We start from the raw sequence: 20,238 nt of genomic DNA on the forward strand, positions 1-20,238 counted from the left end.
ATGTGCATTTTGTATGCATCTTTTTTCTGCCAGAGGTTCTGCCATATTTTCAATTATCTAGTGTGCATTTATCCTTACAGGGCTTTTACTGCTTGTTTAGAATATGTAAATACTTTAGTGTGCTCGAGTGTTCAATGTTTCTAGTCTGTATAAGCATGGTACTTAGCTGTGTATTCTGTTTGTTACTTTTGGTTTATTAGGTTAAAGTGTCACTAAACCCACATCATAAAAAACTATTAATAAATGCTGTATTACATGCTGTTCATACTCACTCAGTCACTTTGAAATTTGTTTTCTGTATTCTGCAAAAAACTCGGTTGATTCTGTTGTTCTCTATCTCACCCTTCTGTCCATGTCCCTAATGCAGCTAGGGATTTTGCAGAGCACTGTTACGCCTGCACATGCTCAGTTTTCAGTGAGTTTCTATGCTGAGCATTTCCCCCCTATCACATCTGAGCAGCCCATGTGGCTATAGAGTCACACATGTGGGAGTATACACAGTGGTAAAGGACAGTACACTCCCTCCCTCCTCCTCCATGTCCACTAACCAGCTAAACACAATGGGGATGGCATAATACATTTAGATTGAAGAAGAATTCACCTCCTTGTTATTCTAAGACACAGGCTTGAGGGACATGACATAGTCCAGGGCTTGACAAATTTGCTTGGAATCTAGGAGCCAGCTAAAAAAGTTAGGAGCCAGGTTTTTTTTAACCACTTGAGCCCCGGACCATTATGCTGCCTAAGGACCAGAGGTCTTTTTCCAATTTGGCACTGCATCGCTTTAACTTTTAATTGCGCGATCATGCAATGCTGTACCCAAACGAAATTTGCGTCCTTTTCTTCCCACAAATAGAGCTTTCTTTTGATGGTATTTGATCACCTCTGCAGTTTTTATTTTTTGCGCTACAAACGGAAAAAGACCGAAAATTTTGAAAAAAAATGATATTTTCTACTTTTTGTTATAAAAAAAATCCAATAAACTCAATTTTAGTCATACATTTAGGCCAAAATGTATTCGGCCACATGTCTTTGGTAAAAAAAATGTCAATAAGCGTATATTTATTGGTTTGCGCAAAAGTTATAGCGTCTACAAACTAGGGTACATTTTCTGGAATTTACACAGCTTTTAGTTTATGACTGCCTATGTCATTTCTTGAGGTGCTAAAATGGCAGGGCAGTACAAAACCCCCACAAATGACCCCATTTTGGAAAGTAGACACCCCAAGGAAATTGATGATAGGCATGTTGAACCCATTGAATATTTATTTTTTTTGTCCCAAGTGATTGAATAATGACAAAAAAAGAAAAAAAAAAAATATTTACAAAAAGTTGTCACTAAATGATATATTGCTCACACAGGCCATGGGCCTATGTGGAATTGCACCCCAAAATACATTCAGCTGCTTCTCCTGAGTACGGGGATACCACATGTGTGGGACTTTTTGGGAGCCTAGCCACGTACGGGACCCCGAAAACTAATCACCGCCTTCAGGATTTCTAAGGGTGTAAATTTTTGATTTCACTCTTCACTGCCTATCACAGTTTCGGAGGCCATAAAATGCCCAGGTGGCACAAACCCCCCCCAAATGACCCCATTTTGGAAAGTAGACACCCCAAGCTATTTGCTGAGAGGCATATTGAGTCCATGGAATATTTTATATTTTGACACAAGTTGCGGGAATGTGACACTTTTTTTTTTTTTTTTTTTTTTTGCACAAAGTTGTCACTAAATGATATATTGCTCACACAGGCCATGGGCATATGTGGAATTGCACCCCAAAATACATTTAGCTGCTTCTCCTGAGTATGGGGATACCACATGTGTGGGACTTTTTGGGAGCCTAGCCGCGTACGGGGCCCCGAAAACCAATCACCGCCTTCAGGATTTCTAAGGGTGTGAATTTTTGATTTTACTCTTCACTGCCTATCACCGTTTCGGAGGCCATGGAATGCCCAGGTGGCACAAAACCCCCCCAAATGACCCCATTTTGGAAAGTAGACACCCCAAGCTATTTGCTGAGAGGCATGGTGAGTATTTTGCAGCTCTCATTTGTTTTTGAAAATGAAGAAAGACAAGAAAAAACATTTTTTTTTTTTCTTTTTTCAAATTTCAAAACTTTGTGACAAAAAGTGAGGTCTGCAAAATACTCACTATACCTCTCAGCAAATAGCTTTGGGTGTCTACTTTCCAAAATGGGGTCATTTGGGGGGGGTTTGTGCCACCTGGGCTTTCCATGGCCTCCGAAACTGTGATAGGCAGTGAAGAGTGAAATCAAAAATTCACGCCCTTAGAAAGCCTGAAGGCGGTGCTTGGTTTTCGGGGTCCCGTACGCGGCTAGGCTCCCAAAAAGTCTCACACATGTGGTATCCCCGTACTCAGGAGAAGCAGCAGAATGTATTTTGGGGTGTAATTTCACATATTCCCATGGCATGTTTGAGCAATATATCATTTAGTGACAACTTTGTGCAAAAAAAAAAAAAAAAAAAAAAAATTTGTCTCTTTCCCGCAACTTGTGTCGCAATATAAAATATTCCATGGACTCGACATGCCTCTCAGCAAATAGCTTGGGGTGTCTACTTTCCAAAATGGGGTCATTTGGGGGGGTTTTGAACTGTCCTGGCATTTTATGCACAACATTTAGAAGCGTATGTCACACATCACCCACTCTTCTAACCACTTGAAGACAAAGCCCTTTCTGACACTTATTGTTTACATGAAAAAGTTATTTTTTTTTGCAAGAAAATAACTTTGAACCCCCAAACATTATATATTTTTTTAAAGCAAATGCCCTACAGATTAAAATGGTGGGTGTTTCATTTTTTTTTTCGCACAGTATTTGCGCAGCGATTTTTCAAATGCATTTTTTGGGGAAAAAACACACTTTTTTAAATTTTAATGCACTAAAACACACTATATTGCCCAAATGTTTCATGAAATAAAAAAGATGATCTTAGGCCGAGTACATGCATACCAAACATGACATGCTTTACAATTGCGCACAAACGTGCAGTGGCAACAAAATAAATACATTTTTAAAAGCCTTTAAAAGCCTTTACAGGTTACCACTTTAGATTTACAGAGGAGGTCTACTGCTAAAATTACTGCCCTCGATCTGACCTTCGCGGTGATACCTCACATGCATGGTGCAATTGCTGTTTACGTTTGACGACAGACCGCCGCTTGCGTTCGCCTTAGCGCAAGAGCAGGGGGCGACAGGGGTGCTTTTTTTTTTTTTTTTTTTTTTTCTTTATTATTTTTTTGCTTTTTTATCTTATTTTTAAACTGTTCCTTTCATTTTTTTTTTTTTTTTATCATTTTTATTGTTATCTCGGGGAATGTAAATATCCCCTATGATAGCAATAGGTAGTGACAGGTACTCTTTTTTGAAAAAATTCGGGTCTATTAGACCCTAGATCTCTCCTCTGCCCTCAAAGCATCTGACCACACCAAGATCCGTGTGATAAAATGCTTCCCCAATTTCCCAATGGCGCTATTTACATCCGGCGAAATCTAAGTCATAAAATGCTCGTAGCTTCCGGTTTCTTAGGCCATAGAGATGTTTGGAGCCACTCTGGTCTCTGATCAGCTCTATGGTCAGCTGGCTGAATCACCGGCTGCATTCTCAGGTTCCCTGTTGAGACAGGAGAGCCAGAGAAAAACACGGAAGACGGTGGGGGGGGGCATTCCCTCCCACGGCTTGTAAAGGCAATCTAGAGGCTAATTAGCCGCTAGGATTGCTTTTACATGAAAGCCGACTGCTGGCTGAAAAGAATGATACCAAGATGATACCTAAACCTGCAGGCATCATTCTGGTATAACCACTCAAAGTCGTGAATGGCGTACCTGAAGACAAAAAAATGGTTAACAATAAAGCACAGTAAACGGTAAAGTATAAATAATTACATACCTGAAAAACAAACATGATAAAACATAATAACAATAAAACATTGCAGAATAGAATACAGTAAAAAAGAGCAGAACAATAGAGAGAGAGAATAGAGAGAGAGAACAATAAAACGACAACAATTTTTTTTTTATTTTATATATATTTTTTTTTTTACACTTTTTTTGTAACTAACTTTTATAACGGTAACCGGTTCCAGGTTCGGGTCTCTCAAAATGCGATGGCATCTTGGGAGACCCTGTGAAAGTGTGCCTAGTCTGTGCAATGCTGTACCCTACGCTAATACTCAACTAGTGAATGGTAGCGTTCAAAACATTCACCAATGCAAAGACCAGGATTGTCAGGACAGGAGGGACAATGATAGCGGGTGTCACACCTATATCCGTGCTTGCTGCAGACACGACATCTTTTTTGGGGGGGTTCGTTGGGTAGGGGTACTCGGGAGGACATAAAGAAAATGCCTCTCATGCAGCCGACTGCATTTGGTTGGGGATGTGAATGGGGGAAGTACGGGCGCTGCAGAAGAAAAAAAAAAAACAAAAAAAAAAACAAAAAAAAAACAAAAAACTGCTGGTGTCAGTTTGTGACAGGGAGGGGGGGGGGGGGTGATTGGGGGGGGATCGGGGGGCGATCGGGGGGGGGATCGGGGTGTTTTGTATGCCTGGCATGTTCTACTGTGTTGTGTAGTGTTGGTGCACTCACATTGATGTCTTCTCTCCTCGGCGCTGCAACGGAATACCGAGCCGAGGAGAGATGACATCATTTCCTTTGCTGCTGTTTAGCATACAGCAGCAAAGGAAGTGATCTGATTGGCCGGCAGCGATCGCGAGGGGGGGGCCACGAACGGATGGCCTCCCCCTCATCTCCGATCGCCGGGGGACCAAACGGGACCGCCTCGGGCGGCGGGGGGGGTCCGATCGGACCCCCCACCCGCGGGAGGCAAATCACGTACATGTACGTGATTTTGCCTGCCCGTGCCGCCTTGCCGACGTAAATCGGCGTGAGGCGGTCCTTAAGTGGTTAAACGACCGACAAAGCTTTATTTTCAATATAAAAAATAACTAATCTTAAATTTACACAGAAAAAGACCGCCCCGCTAGAGGCCCGAATAGCGTCACTAAAACGACGGTAAAGCAGCGCTAAAAATAGCGCCACTTTACCGCCGACGCCCCCTGCGGCTCGGTGTCAAAGGGCTCTAAGGGTCCGATCAGGTCCGCCTGAAAAACAGACAGGCGAACCTGATCAGACAGCCCGTGTAAACGGGACCAAGCAGGGAGATAACAAATAAATTAATTTTAATTAGGAAAAAAATAAATAAACAGTTTTTATATAAATATAAATAAATAAAAATAAAATCTATTATGAAAAAAAAAAAAAAGGCTATCCCCACATTCACTTCCTTCTCTTCTCCACTTTGGGAAGGAGATGGGCAGTGAAAACAGGCAGGTATTTCGCATTAGCATTGCATTAGCATTGCTGGTTGCAATACCAACGGCCACCACAAGATGGTGCCAGATTTCAGAAGGACTCCAGAACTACCGAAGAAGGCCGCAAAGTCGGGGCCTCAATTACCGGCCGGCGCGGCCCGACGCGATCGCACGGGGGGGTCGGAGTCCGCACAGAGACAGGATACCCCCAGCTGTGCCGCCCCAGGCACCAGGTCGCTAATTCTAGTCGCAAATGCGACCTGGCGCCCGGGGTTTGTCGAGCCCTGACATAGTCTATGAATGGCAGAAATCTGCCCACACCAGTCCAAACAACGTCACTTCCAGTTTTGGTGGAACGCACGCAGGATGTGGAATTTCCTGGTGTTTATCCTTGCAATTTTGATGCTTGATGGATGTTTTTAGCTTGTAAGTACTTATCCATGTTTGCGCATTAAAGATCTGCCAAACTGTACTTCACTATTAGTCCCTCTTTTCATTTTTGGTGACAATATCCACATTTGACCATCACGATTGAGGGAGATCTTCATTGGTCCTTTTGCCATTTATGGCCAGCGTTCTAGCCTGAATTACCCCTGGACTGAAAAGCTTGGTGGTCCGATCTTTTCGGAGAGTGGGGACACAGGAGGCATGTGTGGGGCACCTTGAAGTTTAAAGTTTGGAGCATAACTGCACTTTATGATTGGAGCACATTTGCACAATGTATATGGACATTTTTTTAATTTATTTTTTCATTTATTAATTTGATTGTTTATAGTATTGAGAGTGCTGTAATTATATATACTTTTTTTCAGCCAAGTGAACAGCACTTTGTGTACAGCAGCTGCAACCAGTATTACTAATTTTCGTTCACTTCTAGCGTGAATATATATATATTATATTTGTTTCACACCATGTTATTGGTAAAAATTAAAGAAAATATTTTATTTCAAATATATATTTGTATGATAATTTGAAACAGTTTATTGATATTTATTTATTTTTACTCTGTATTCCAAAGGCTTTTTTTATTTTGAACATGTGACCAACAGCAGAGGACTAGAAGCTCCTCTTGCTTATGTTTCCCTGAAGACAGGCTGGGAAAGAGCTGTGTTAATGTGACAGCTGTATATATATTAGGAAAAAAGTACTTAGATGTTTTATTTTTATTAGAATAATTGCAGTGCCATCATCCATATACAGAAATAGAAGGGATAAATTAAAAGGTGTGTGTTTAACATTACTTTAAAGGTAGCAAGTGGTCTCATGTACCCAGATTGACAAAAAATATGTTATTAAAAACAGACACCTCATCCTGTAGTGAAAAAAATCTCTGATAATTACAGTCTCAAACCAACAATTCCTGCTCTGTATTTGGCAGTCATGGTAAATATATCGGGTTCAATGCAATGTATGACTTTGATTTGTTGATTCACTTGTCAAGAATGACAATGCCAACTAAGGTTTATCCAGTATTAGAAGCTGTTTTCCAACCCAGTGAAAAGATAGGTAGGTAAGTGAACAATAATTATCTATTAGCTGAGGTTCAAGTAACACATTTAATATCTTGAGTAAAATAAGCAGTAAGGTGAATGAAGCAGTAGTCACATACATGAGGAATGAAGTCAGCAGATTGCAAGTGACAGGTTCAATTATTGGTCTCTGGACCAACAACACAACTGCCTTTACTCAGAGAAATGGCCAGTAGAGAAGGAATGAATAACTTTTAGAATCTGAAGAAAATATGTAACCACTCAGGCAGAAAATTAGCAATTACATTTCATGCCATCTGTAATAACCATTTCAACAAAGATCTTAGGTTAATGTCAGTCTGAGTGACTGTATATCAACTGCTATACCTGTGCTCAATCTGAAACCTACCTACCTCTGCATGATACACAAAAGTTTTGTTCTAATAAGCCTTGTTCGCTGATAAGCAAGATAGCTGTCACATTGCAATGATGCTGAAAATTTTATTTGAGCTTTATGCTGATTATAAGATGTCAGTCTGTTGTAATATACTAATATACCTACACTTCATAAAAATCACCAGATCACAGGCAACTATTGAATTGCAAAAGCCTAACTGTGTACAATTAATTACACAGAGCAAAATAGCTGAAGGCAACAACTGCAGAGTTCTGAGTTATTGGCTTTTATGTCTTTATCTAAAATAATGTGAATATTTACAGATAATTTTTCACATAGTAACATTACCCAGTGAGAACATTCTAATGACAGCATTCATTGCTCAATTAATGGCAAACATTAGTTCTAGGTATCAGAGTCTAGATTACTCATCTTTATTGTTAGTGCATTCAATGACTCAGAGCTAGTATGCAATGAGAATGGTAGCTTCCATCAAAATCTTCTCACATGTGTAGGAATTTATATGACTGATAGCAATTACTTTAATACTACACTGTAAGGACACTACCACATACAACTGTTACAGTAGAACTACAGGGAAGTTCAAATTAATGTTATCAAATAAACCCACCTACCTATTTTATATTGTGCTTTGAAGCTTCGATAATTATTAAAATACCTGGCGCTCTGGTTTGTCATTATTGCTGTGTTGTCACTTTATTGATGAAGAGGACTTCAGAGTTGTCTTAGCGAATGACCCTCCTTATTTGCACCTGTCAGCACTGGCTATGCTCAGTTCTACCACAAGGAAGAGAGTGACAGACAGTTGGATAATATGCTGGTGCAGGGTGGTGGTTATTAGTGTCATGCAGTGGCAGACAGTGGGGTTGTGCAGTGGCATAGGGTGTCAAGCAATGGGGTCATCTGGTGACATAAGGTGACAAACAGCATACAGACAGCAGGGACGTGTGGTAGCAGAGAATGACAGATAATGGAGTCATGCAGCGGCAGGCAGGCCTTTTGTGGCAGACATTGAGTTTGTGTGGTTGCAGAGGGTGGTGGACAGTGGCGTAGTGCAATAGCAGAGATAAGTGGAGAGCAGGGTTGTGCGCTAGTGCAGGGTGTGGACAGCAGAGTTATGTGTATCAGTGGCTGAGAGCAGATGTCAGTGTGGTAAACTCTGTCCCAAATGTGGATAAGAATTACAACAGTGAGAATGAACTTTGCCAGCAGTATTCTGGTCGCACTCAAGCATATCCTCTATTTGAAGAAGAGAATACCACGCTAAGTAAATAAAAATCAATAAATAAATAAAAAACAAAGCGGCTGCTAGAAACGTGAGATACACACACATATACAAATATAAATAAAGTAAAGGTGCGCTAAAACAAAAATGTTTTTTTTAATAGAAATAGTCCAAAAGGAACACAATGATTGTGTGAGAACTTCCAACACGACAGTAGCCTGTGTGTTGGATGAATTAAATCCATGGATTGTACACCAGTGTGTAATCTTGTAATAAACACCAGTACGAGAATGTAAACAGACTCACCATAGTGTAATTACTCTGCATTCCTGTAAGTGCAATTTTTAGCCTTAATAAACCTTATGTGGTACGTATTACACTATGGTGAGTCTGTTTACATTTTTGGGTAACGCTTGACATACTCCCTTGATTGGCTGATGATCAAGTCTCCCTGGTCACCTGATGCCTAGCCCAAAATTCTTCTTACCAATACCTGTAAATTGTTATACCAACACTCCTCCGGACAGAGGTCCTGGCTGGGTTATAGCCGCAGGCTCACAAGAGCTTGCCTTCTGGTAAGCACATACTCTATGTGGTGGAGGTGCACTGTCTCGTAGTGGCGTTTATTACAAGATTATACACTGGTGTACAATACATGGATTGAATTTGTCCAACACACAGGCTGCTGTCATGTTGGAAGTTCTCACACAATCATTGTGTTCCTTTTGGACTATTTTTATTAAAAAAAAATTGTTTTAGCGCAGCTTTACTTTATTTATATCCTCTATTTGAGCCTAGCATTTAAAAAGGCAGCAGGATGGCACCTATGGCACCTAGATGTAGGTGTATAAATACCATTTTTTTTATACAGTACCTGCAGAAACCATGCATAAGCATGATATTGGCACCATTTTTTGTTATTCCCAAGCTGATGAGTCAATGAATAGTACCCTACAGGCCTGCACAGTAGCAATGTCATCATATTGTAGAGCCCCTAATACTGTCCATTACATAGGCACAATAACGGCGCTATCCTACTTTTTAAATGCCATTTTTAATAATAAAATCGCTACAACAACCAACATTACTATGGAAAAATGAAATTGTGCATGCCCCACTGCAGCACCATTTTTAAAAAGTGCAAATATTCCCACCATGCATGTATGATTATTGTCCATACATGATGCACGGATATATTTTAACTGGTTACCATTTTTTTACCAATTAAATCTTTACAGGGCCACTATTGCTGTGAAAAAATGCAACTGTGCATTTGAAGTCTAATGTAAGTCAGGAGGGCATTCACATGAGACAGACCAAAACCATATAAGTAACAACGGGGAATAGGCTAAACTCCAGTAAAGGCATTCCTATATTCTAAAGATAAAGTAAAGTCTATCCATTAACCATATCTCCCTGCCTTCCTAAATGTTTGACCTTTGTAATTATGGGTATTGATAAGGTTTTCCATTGTGTATTGATCTGGAATTCTCAAAAAAGGGGGTATAGGGGAAGAGGGGGGTGTTGGGGGCCTTACATCCCATGAGACAGATCCAAACTTTTATAACTAATCCTGAGGGATAGACTAAACTTTAGTAAAGGCATTTCCATATTTTGGAGATAAGGTAAAGTTTATCCAATAAGACCATATATTCCTGAATTTTTCACATTTGTGATTATGGGTAGTAATAAGGTTTTCCATGCTGTATATTATAATTAATATTATTACTCAGGATTTATATAGGATTTATATAGTGCCAAAAGTTCGTGCAGCGCTTTATAAAATAAAGAGAATCTGTACAATTACAATACAGTTCAATAAAAAAGTAATGGGGGGCCCTTTTAATTACATAGTTACATAGTAGGTGAGGTCGAAAAAAGACACAAGTCCATCAAGTTCAACATACAGTTAAGTCCATATATATTTGGACACAGGCACAATTTTAGTTTTTTATAGGTATTTACCAAAACATATTCAAGCTATAGTTATATAAGGGATATGGGCTGAAAGTGCACATTCTCAGGTTTAATTTTAGGGTATGTTCATTCAAATCGGAGGAAGGATTTGGGAATTACAGCTCTTAAGAATAGCCACCCCCCCTTTTTCAAGGGACCTAAAGTAATAGGACAATTGAATCAGAAACTGTTTCGTGACCAGGTGTGGGCTACTCCTTCATTACTTCATTACTTACTTCATCAATTAAGCAGGTAAAAGGTCTGGAGTTTATTCTAAGTGTGGTATTTGCATTTGGAATCTATTGCTGTGAACCTACATCATGCGTTCAAAGGAGCTGTCCATGCAAGTGAAACAGTCCATTGTAAGGCTTCAAAAACTAAAAAAATCCATCAGAAAGATAGCAGCAACATTAGGAGAGGCCAAATCAACAATTTGTTACACTCTGAAGAAAGAAGAATGCACTGGTGAGCTCAGCAACATAAAAAGGCTTGGACGTCCACGGAAGACAACAGTGGTGGATGATCGCAGGATCCTCTCTATGGTAAAGAAAAACCCATTCACAACATCCAGACAAGTTAAGGACACTCTCCAGGAAGTGGGCGTATCATTGTCAAAGTCTACAATCAAGATAAGACTTCACAAGAGCAAATACAGAGGGTTCACCACAAGGTGCAAACCATTCATAAGCCTGAAGAATAGAAAAGCCAGATTAGACTTTGCCAAAAAACATCTAAAAAAGCCAGACCAGTTCTGGAAAAGCATTCTTTGGACGGATGAAACTAAGATTAATCTGTACCAGAATGACGAGAAGAAAAAAGTGTGGAGAAGGCTTGGAACAGCTCATGATCCAAAGCACACAACGTCATCTGTAAAACATGTTGGAGGCAGTGTGATGGCATGGGCATGCATGGCTTCCAGTGGCACTGTGTCATTGGTGTTTATTTATGATGTGACAGAAGACAGAAGCAGCCAGATGAATTCTGCAGTGTTTAGAGATATACTGTCAGCCTAGATTCAGCCAAATACAGCAAAGTTTATTGGTTGGTGCTTCACAGTACAGATGGATCCAAATCACACAGCAAAAGCAACCCAGGAGCTTGCAAAGGAAAAGAATATTCTGCAATGGTCGAGTCAATCATCTGATCTCAACCCAATTGTGCATACATTTCACTTGCTAAAGGCAAAACTAAAGGCAAAAAGACCCACAAACAAAGAACAATTAAATATTTAGGGAATTCCCAAATCAATGTGTACCTAAAACAGGGTGACACTGTGGGTACACACGTAGCAGTGTGCCAACGTCCCAATAATAGACATAAGAAAACTAGAAAACTAAGGGATGGACTTTAAAGGTACACAGGTAGGCTGTCTAAAAAGGTAGTATTGTTTTATTAAGAACAACTTTCATAGAGTGAAAACTATTAATACATATAAATACACATAAAAAGGGTTTTTTTACATGAAATTGGTATTTTATGCCCCACACATGACCTTAGACACCACTTCATACATTTAACATAGATAGAACATTGTATCCAAAGACAAACGGAAAAATATTCCCATAAAGATGTTCCGATTAAGAATGTAAATAAGCGAGTTTGTGGGTCAGGTTGTGGGTCCAGATATATGTATTCTTATTAATTGCTCGACATGTTGCGTGTATGGATACGCTTCTTCAGGAGCATGGGAGGTTCTAGTAAATATACATAAAAAAGACACAACAATAAATATACAGTTTAGCAACATATAAAAGAAGATCATTTTGTATAAAAATACATCAATTAGTTTAGCAGACAATACATAAATTACTCCAACCAGACTGGTAGGCTGCACAGAGTCCCCCCAAAAAAGAAACTGGTTGCCTGGGAACAGAAAGCAAAGCCAGGTAGCTGGAAGGCCTGATGTAGCATGATAAAGGGGGTTAAATTGTATAGTTGTAAATATAGCTTAGTTTGAGGCCAGCCAACAAATATCTCTGATGCAAAGAAGGGGGGTAGTAATATTAACAAAGGGTTTAAAAGAGAATTAATACTGTTTGCAGGATTAGCAAAACTAGCTAGTATTGAGTATATTAGAGATCATAGGGAACCGATAAGTTCCAGAGAAAAAGTTAAGAGGTATTGTATATATGGAGGTAAGCCAGATAAGGCTATATAGTAATTAAGGGTGGCTTGCGCAAAAAAGGGGACCTATTGTAGTATTAAATACAAAAGTGTAAATAAATAGTAGTCAGGCTAAATAAAACAAAACAAAGATACACAGCTTACCATGTATTTGTAGATAGGAATAGACTAGTAGCTCAAGGAGGCAAATGCCTGTAAGGTAAGAAAAAAAGGGGAGTTGTACACCAAATATAGAGCAAGTAGTAAGACCCCGCAATAGGGGTCATTAGAGTCAAGGTGCGTAAAAATATAAGATTGGTAAATTACCTCAAACCTTGTAGAAACAGGTCATGTATATAAGGTGCATATCCCAATGGCTGATCGGCGTCTGCTGACACCACAGGCCAAGCTGTGCATAATATAGGCCTCCCCATCAGAAATGCATCAAAACTGAACAGAAATCACGCATGCTGGTCTGAGCTCTGGCTACCGTGCAAGCGCCGACTGACGACGATGATGCGGCGTCAGTCGGTCAATGCGGTGGTAGCAGAGGCGGGGACTGGAGGGAACCAGAAGGCACCCCGTGCCCCCGTAAATCGCCGCACATCCAGTCCAGAGGAGGAGACAGGATGCCTGGAACTGGGCGGTCAAACTAGCCAGCCAAATGCCAAGATACCACCAGGCGATCAGGACCAGGGAAACAGCGCAAGGGCCGGAGCAAGGGCGGAGCAAAAAACAATAAACAAATTAGGAAACATAATATAAAATAGAAACAAAGCAATAATTCGAAAATTAATATAGTTATAATAATTAACATAGTAACCACTATAATAATACCCGCATATATAGTTTTTATAGAGTTTGTAATTAAGGCTTCTATATTAGAATAATGTTAAATATTTAAATGTATTTATTATTTATTTTGAATCTAGTATTGGGATTTGGCTAGGAAATTATAGAAATATTCTTTCTTGTTTATTTTAATTTAAATAGCAAGGGACAAGACAGGGTTGTTAAATAAACCAAATAATATATCCTGTAAAAAGCATGTTACCAAGGGAGCCTATTATTTATTGGTGTTTACCAGGGGGTTATACATAGGACAGTAGATAGATGTAAAAGCTATCCAAATAACACCCAGAAAATATCTTACAGAAAACATGGAATATTTTGAACACATTTGACGATCAGATTGAATAAGGGAGAAACCATTAGGTAATATAAAAAAGAACTACAGGAAGGGTTTGTAGGACTGAGTCTCATTAAGCCCTGGCGCTCGGGTAGCGTTGAGACGCTCTATCCAAAGAGTTTCCTTTTGTAAAATAAGCTTGTCCCATTCGCCCCTCTGGGGCTTTTTGGGATGACAGCCAGAACAACAAATGAGACAGAGGAAGTATCAAAGCGATGGTAAAAATCCAAATGCCGGCTAATGGGAGTGAGCATTTTCCCATTGCCTGAGTAATATAAATGATCATTAATTCTCTGCCTCAGTTGTCTGGCCATCTTCCCTACATAAAAAGCCCCACATTTGCACACCATCAAGTACACCAACCCTTGTGTGCAGCATGTGGCAGAGAATTTAGGACAGTAAATCTCACCATTGGGAAGTAAGATTCGATGTCCAGGTGATAGCCATGGGCAAAATGTGCAATTTCCACCGTGTGATATCCCTAAGGGTGGTTTAGGTGTGCATGTGTGATGTAATGACTAGTTACAAGTCTGTCTCTGAGGGAATTAGCACGCCTGAATACAATTTCTGGGCGTGTACTGATGTATTTTTTAAGTATTGGGTCTTCCTGTAAGAAATGCCAGTGTGTATCCATAATCGTCCTGGTGTCCTCATGATATGATGAGAATTTAGTGATTTTAGTGATTGGTTTTATATAGTAAGTCACTACGGGATTGACGCACGGCCTTATTATAGGCCTGACGCAGCAATGATCGACTATATCCTCGTGCCAATAGGCATGATTTTAGTAGCTTGGCTTGGTATTGAATATCTGACGCATGCGTACAGTTATGGCGAAGCCTGATGTACTGAGCGTATGGTATGCTTCGGATAAGTGCTGAAGGGTGTGCACTAGCTGCATGCAGTAATGTATTGCTGGCTGTTGTTTTACGAAAAAGGTTTGTTGCCAATGTGTTATCCTTGTCCTTGTAGATGACAAGGTCAAGGAAATTGGTTGTGTTAATATCACAACTATAAGTGAATTTTAAGTTAAACTGATTAGTATTTAAAGTTTGAATGAAGTCATCAAGAGATTCACAGGTGTCTGTCCATACAAATAAGACGTCATCAATATAACGCCTCCAACATAGGAGATGATCGGTAAAATTAGTCAGAGATTCACAGGAAAAAAGATGTCGCTCCCACCCCCCCAGATACAGATTGGTGTAGGCAGGGGCACAACAGGTGCCCATGGCTATGCCCTGTATATGGAGGTAGTGGGAGCCCATAAATTCAAACCAGTTGTGAGTTAAAATAAAACTCAACAGTTTCAAGATTAATTCATTGTAGTTCCATTGGTGGTGGTCCTCCTCACAGAGGAAGGTGCAGATTGTCTCGACTCCCTGCTCGTGCCGGATGCTAGAGTAAAGAGCTTCCACATCCAATGTCATGAGCAGGGAGTCGGGAGGAACCAACACCCCCTCAATTTGTTTGAGCAAATCTAGCGTATCTTTGGTGTATGAAGGTAAGGCTGTAACATGTGGCATTAGGACAGAGTCCACAAGCCTACTGCCATTTTCAGTAAGGCAACCGATGCCTGAAATTATCAGTCTCCCAGGGGGTGACAAGGGGTCCTTATGCACTTTGGGAAGTGCACAGAACGTCGCCGGGGCGTGGGCCAGTAGTGGTGCCTCCCCAGTGCTGTCCGTACATTTTTGGTCTCCTAATACAATTAGACACTTTTGCTTACCAGCAACTATACCATATCTTCTGTTTCGCATCTGACCATTGCATGGTAAGCTGTGTAGCTTTGTTTTGTTTTATTTAGCCTGACTACTATTTATTTGTACTTTTGTATTTAATACTACAATAGGTCCCCCTTTTTGTGCAAGACACTCTTAATTACTATATAGCCTTATCTGGCTTACCTCCATATATACAATACCTTTAAACCTTTTTTCTGGAACTTATCGGTTCCCTATGATCTCTAATATACTAGCTTGTTTTGGTAATCCTTCAGACAGTATTAATTATCTTTTAAACTCTTTGCTTTCTGTCCCCGGGCGACCAGTTTCTTTTTTGGGGGGACTGTGTGTGGCCTACCAGCCTGGTTGGAGTTATTTATGTATTGTCTGCTAAACTAATTGATGTATTTTTATACAAAATGATCTTCTTTTATATGTTGTTAAACTGTATATTTATTGTTGTGTCTTTTTTATGTATATTTACTAGAACCTCCCATGCTCCTGAAGAAGCGTATCCATACGCGCAACATGTCGAGCAATTAATAAGAATACATGTATCCGGGCCCACAACCTGACCCACAAACCCGCTTATTTACATCCTTAATCAGAACATCTTTATGGAAATGTTTTTTCTGCTTTGGATACAATGTTCTATCTATGTTAAATGTATGTGTAAGTGGTGTCTAAGGTCATGTGTGGGGCATAAAATACCAATTTCATGTAAAAAACCTGTTTTTTGTGTATTTATACAACCCCTGGCAAAAATGATGGAATCACCAGTCCCTGTTCCTTCAGTTGTTTATTGTTGTAGAAAAAAAGCAGATCACAGACATGGCCAAAAACTAAAGGCATTTCAAATGGCAACTTTCTGGCTTTAAGAAACACTAAAAGAAATCAAGAAAAATAATTGTGGTGGCCAGTAACAGTTAGATTTATAGAACAAGCACAGGGAATAAATTATGGAATCACTCAATTCTGAGGAAAAAAATATGGAATCACCCTGTAAATTTTCATTACAAACACTAACACCTGCATCAGATTAAATCTGCTTGTTAGTATGTAGGTAAAAAGGAGTGATCACACCTTGGAGAGCTGTTGCAACAAGTGGACTGACATGAAGCATGGCTCCAACACCAGAGATGTCAATTGAAAAAAAGGAGAGGATTATCAAACTCTTTAAAGAGGGTAAATCATCATGCAGTGTTGCACAAGATGTTGGTTGTTCACAGTCGGCTGTTTCTAAAACATGGACCAAATACAAACAACATGGGAAGGTGGTTAAAGGCAAGCATACTGGTAGATCAAGGAAGACATCAAAGCGTCAAGACAGAAAACTTAAAGCAATATGCCTTGAAAACAGAAAATGTACAACAAAACAAATGAGGAACAAATGGGAGGAAACTGGAGTCAACATCTGTGACCGAACTGTAAGAAGCCGCATAAAGGAAATGGGATTTACATACAGAAAAGCTAAAAGAAAGCCATCTCTAACACCTAAACACAAAAAAACAAGGTTACAATGGGCTAAGGAAAGGCAATCGTGGACTGTGGATGATTGGATGAAAGTCATATTCAGTGATGAATCTCGAATCTGCATTGGGCAAGGTGATGATGCTGGAACTTTTGTTTGGTGCCGTTCCAATGAGATTTATGCAGATGACTGTCTGAAGAAAACATGAAAATTTCCACAGTCAATTATGATATGGGGCTGCATGTCAGGTAAAGGCACTGGGGAGATGGCTGTCATTAAATCTTCAATAAATGCACAAAATTACATTGAAATTTTGGACACTTTTCGTATCCCATCTATTGAAAGGATGTTTGGGGATGATGAAATCATTTATCAAGATGATAATGCATCTTGCCATAGAGCAAAAACTGTGAAAAAAATCCTTGAAGAAAGTCACATAAGGTCAATGTCATGGCCTGCAAACAGTCCGGATCTCAATCCAATTGAAAATCTGTGGTGGAAGTTAAAGAGAATGGTCCATGACAAGGCTCCAACCTGCAAAGATTATTTGGCAACAGCAATCAGAGAAGGCTGGAGCCAGATTGATGAAGAGTACTGTTTATCACTCATTAAGTCAATGCCTCTGAGACTGCAAGCAGTTATAAAAGCCAGAGGTGGTACAACAAAATACTATTGATGTGTTGGAGTGTTATTTTGTTTGTTTGTTTTTCATGATTCCATAATTTTTTCCTCAGAGTTGAGTGATTCCATAATTTATTCTCTGTGCTTGTTCTATAAATCTAACTATTACTGGCCACCACAATTATTTTTCTTGATTTCTTTTAGTGTTTCTTAAAGCCAGCAAGTTGCCATTTGAAATGCCTTTAGTTTTTGGCCATGTCTGTGATCTGCTTTTTTTCTACAACAATAAACAACTGAAGGAACATCCTCAGGGACTGGTGATTCCATAATTTTTGCCAGGGGTTGTATGTATCAACTGTTTTCACTAAGTATATGAAAGTTATACTTAATAAAACAATCCTACCTTTTTAGACAGACTACCTGTGTGCCTTTAAAGTCCATCCCTTAGTTTTCTAGTTTTCTTATGTCTATTATTGTGACGTTGGCACACTGCTACATGTGTACCCACAGTGTCACCCTGTTTTAGGTACACACTGATTTGGGAATTCCCTAAATAATTATCAGGGTGGAAGCACCCAATTTTTTTCCCCTTCTGATGACTTTTTATCCATTTTAAAACCATTATACTTATTAAACGTTAATATCCCACATTTGATTAGTTCAGAGTTGTTTCTATTATGGATTTTGTAGGGACTGCCTGGCTAGGCTATATTAATGAAATTCACACCAGTTGCCAAACGAATACTGGACAGGAAATAGGATTAAATCAATATATTAACAAGATGAAAAAACTGCTTAAGAAAAAGTCTAATCTACATTGGCACATAGATTTTCTCCAGCAATATGCACGTGAGAACATCAGCCCTATTGGCCTTAGGGTCCAACTATTTCCATCCTTTCAGAATGTTGGTTCTGAACTTAAGGCATCTTGGGAGAAAATCCTAACTCAATGCAGTACTGAACTCATCAAACTTTTGATTGCTAATTATCAAACTGAGCTGACCAACCTTGATCAAGAAATTATCTCTCTCCAAACCACTAGTGAAGCACTTAAAAATCATGTACATTTCACCAAAAAAATGGCAGGAGGTTTGAGTACATTACCAAAATTATTAAGAACATTATCCTCAAAAAACAAAACAAATTAATTAAAGACAGAACAGCATTTATTGAGGGGTTTTCTTACCATTGGCAGACCCCCTTCCAGGGTCGTGGACCCAGGAAAACTAATTATAGAAATCAACAAGTAAAGAATGAAATGGGTACTACTGATGAGGATACTGAAATTGATTCTGACTCATCTCTATCTACTTTCCCTCCACAGCCATCAATGGGAAGAGGAATGAACATGACGTACAATGACACTGGTGGACGTAAGAGACAACACGGTGGAGGGCACTATACGCCCTACTCTAAAAAAAGATCTGACAATCATGACACTAGATCATTTGATAATCCATCACTTCATGGTGCCAACTCTGATAGAGGTGGTGGGAATAGTTCACAAGCCAAATACATGGGACCCAATGCCCAAAAAGCACTACAAGTACTCAATTCTCAGAGCCAAACTCATAACTTACTCTCCACGTCTCACTCAATGGGAGCAGAGCAACATACAAACTACCCATGGGCCTATGAACACTGCATCACAACCAAGTTCTTCTAGTTCACAGAACACATCCAATTTACCCCCTATAGCACAATTACAGACCTTTACAAAGCAAAGCACTCTTGATTCTCACATTAATCAAATAACTACACCTATTCTAAATTTTAAAATGGAGGACTTTCAAGCCCTCCGAGACTTGATGCTCCTCTTAGATGAGAATGATGATACAAACTCTATTGACACCACCACTCAAGAGACACCTTCACCCCCATCACTAAGTTTAAACCTAAATCCAAACAATTTCCTGATTAATCCATAAACCCTCAAGCTTGGGTTTTTCTACAAAATGTTGTGAGTGACATCAAACGAATGCACATTATTCCTAAAAAAAGTAACTTAACCCCGATACAATGACAAACCATCTTGAAAATACAAAACCAACCTAATGTAGTTGTGAAGACAGCAGATAAGGGTGGAAACATAGTCCTTATGACTAGGAACCTTTATGAAACCATATGTCATAACATCTTATCCAACCCCCACTGATACAGACATATTTCTGTGCTGCATACTTTTTCTTTCAGAAATGACTTTCTTAAGATCATTAATGATGCCTATTCTGAGGGTCTTAATGACAAAGACGTTTATGACTACCTGAATGTTCGGTCTCCCAGGGTGGCGACGTTCTATGCACTTCCCAAGGTGCATAAGGACCCCTTTTCGCTCCCTGGGAGACCGATTATTTCAGGCATTGGTTGCCTTCATGAAAATTCCAGTAGGCTTGTGGACTCTGTCCTAATGCCACATGTTACAGCCTTACCTTCATACACCAAAGATACACTAGATTTGCTCAAACAGATTGAGGGGGTGTCGGTTCCTCCCTCCTATAAAACCAAGACCCCTTTGAAAAAACCTACCGTTAAATTGATCACTAAATTCTCATCACATCATGAAGACATCAGGACGATTATGGATACACATTGGCATTTCTTACACGAAGACCCAATACTTAAAAAATACATCAGTACACGCCAAGAAATTGTATTCAGGAGTGCTAATTCCCTCAGAGACAGACTTGTAACCAGTCATTACATCACACATAATCCATGCACACCTAA

This window comes from Aquarana catesbeiana, linkage group LG01 (genome assembly GCF_042186555.1).
Source record: "Aquarana catesbeiana isolate 2022-GZ linkage group LG01, ASM4218655v1, whole genome shotgun sequence".
Lineage (NCBI taxonomy): Eukaryota > Metazoa > Chordata > Amphibia > Anura > Ranidae > Aquarana > Aquarana catesbeiana.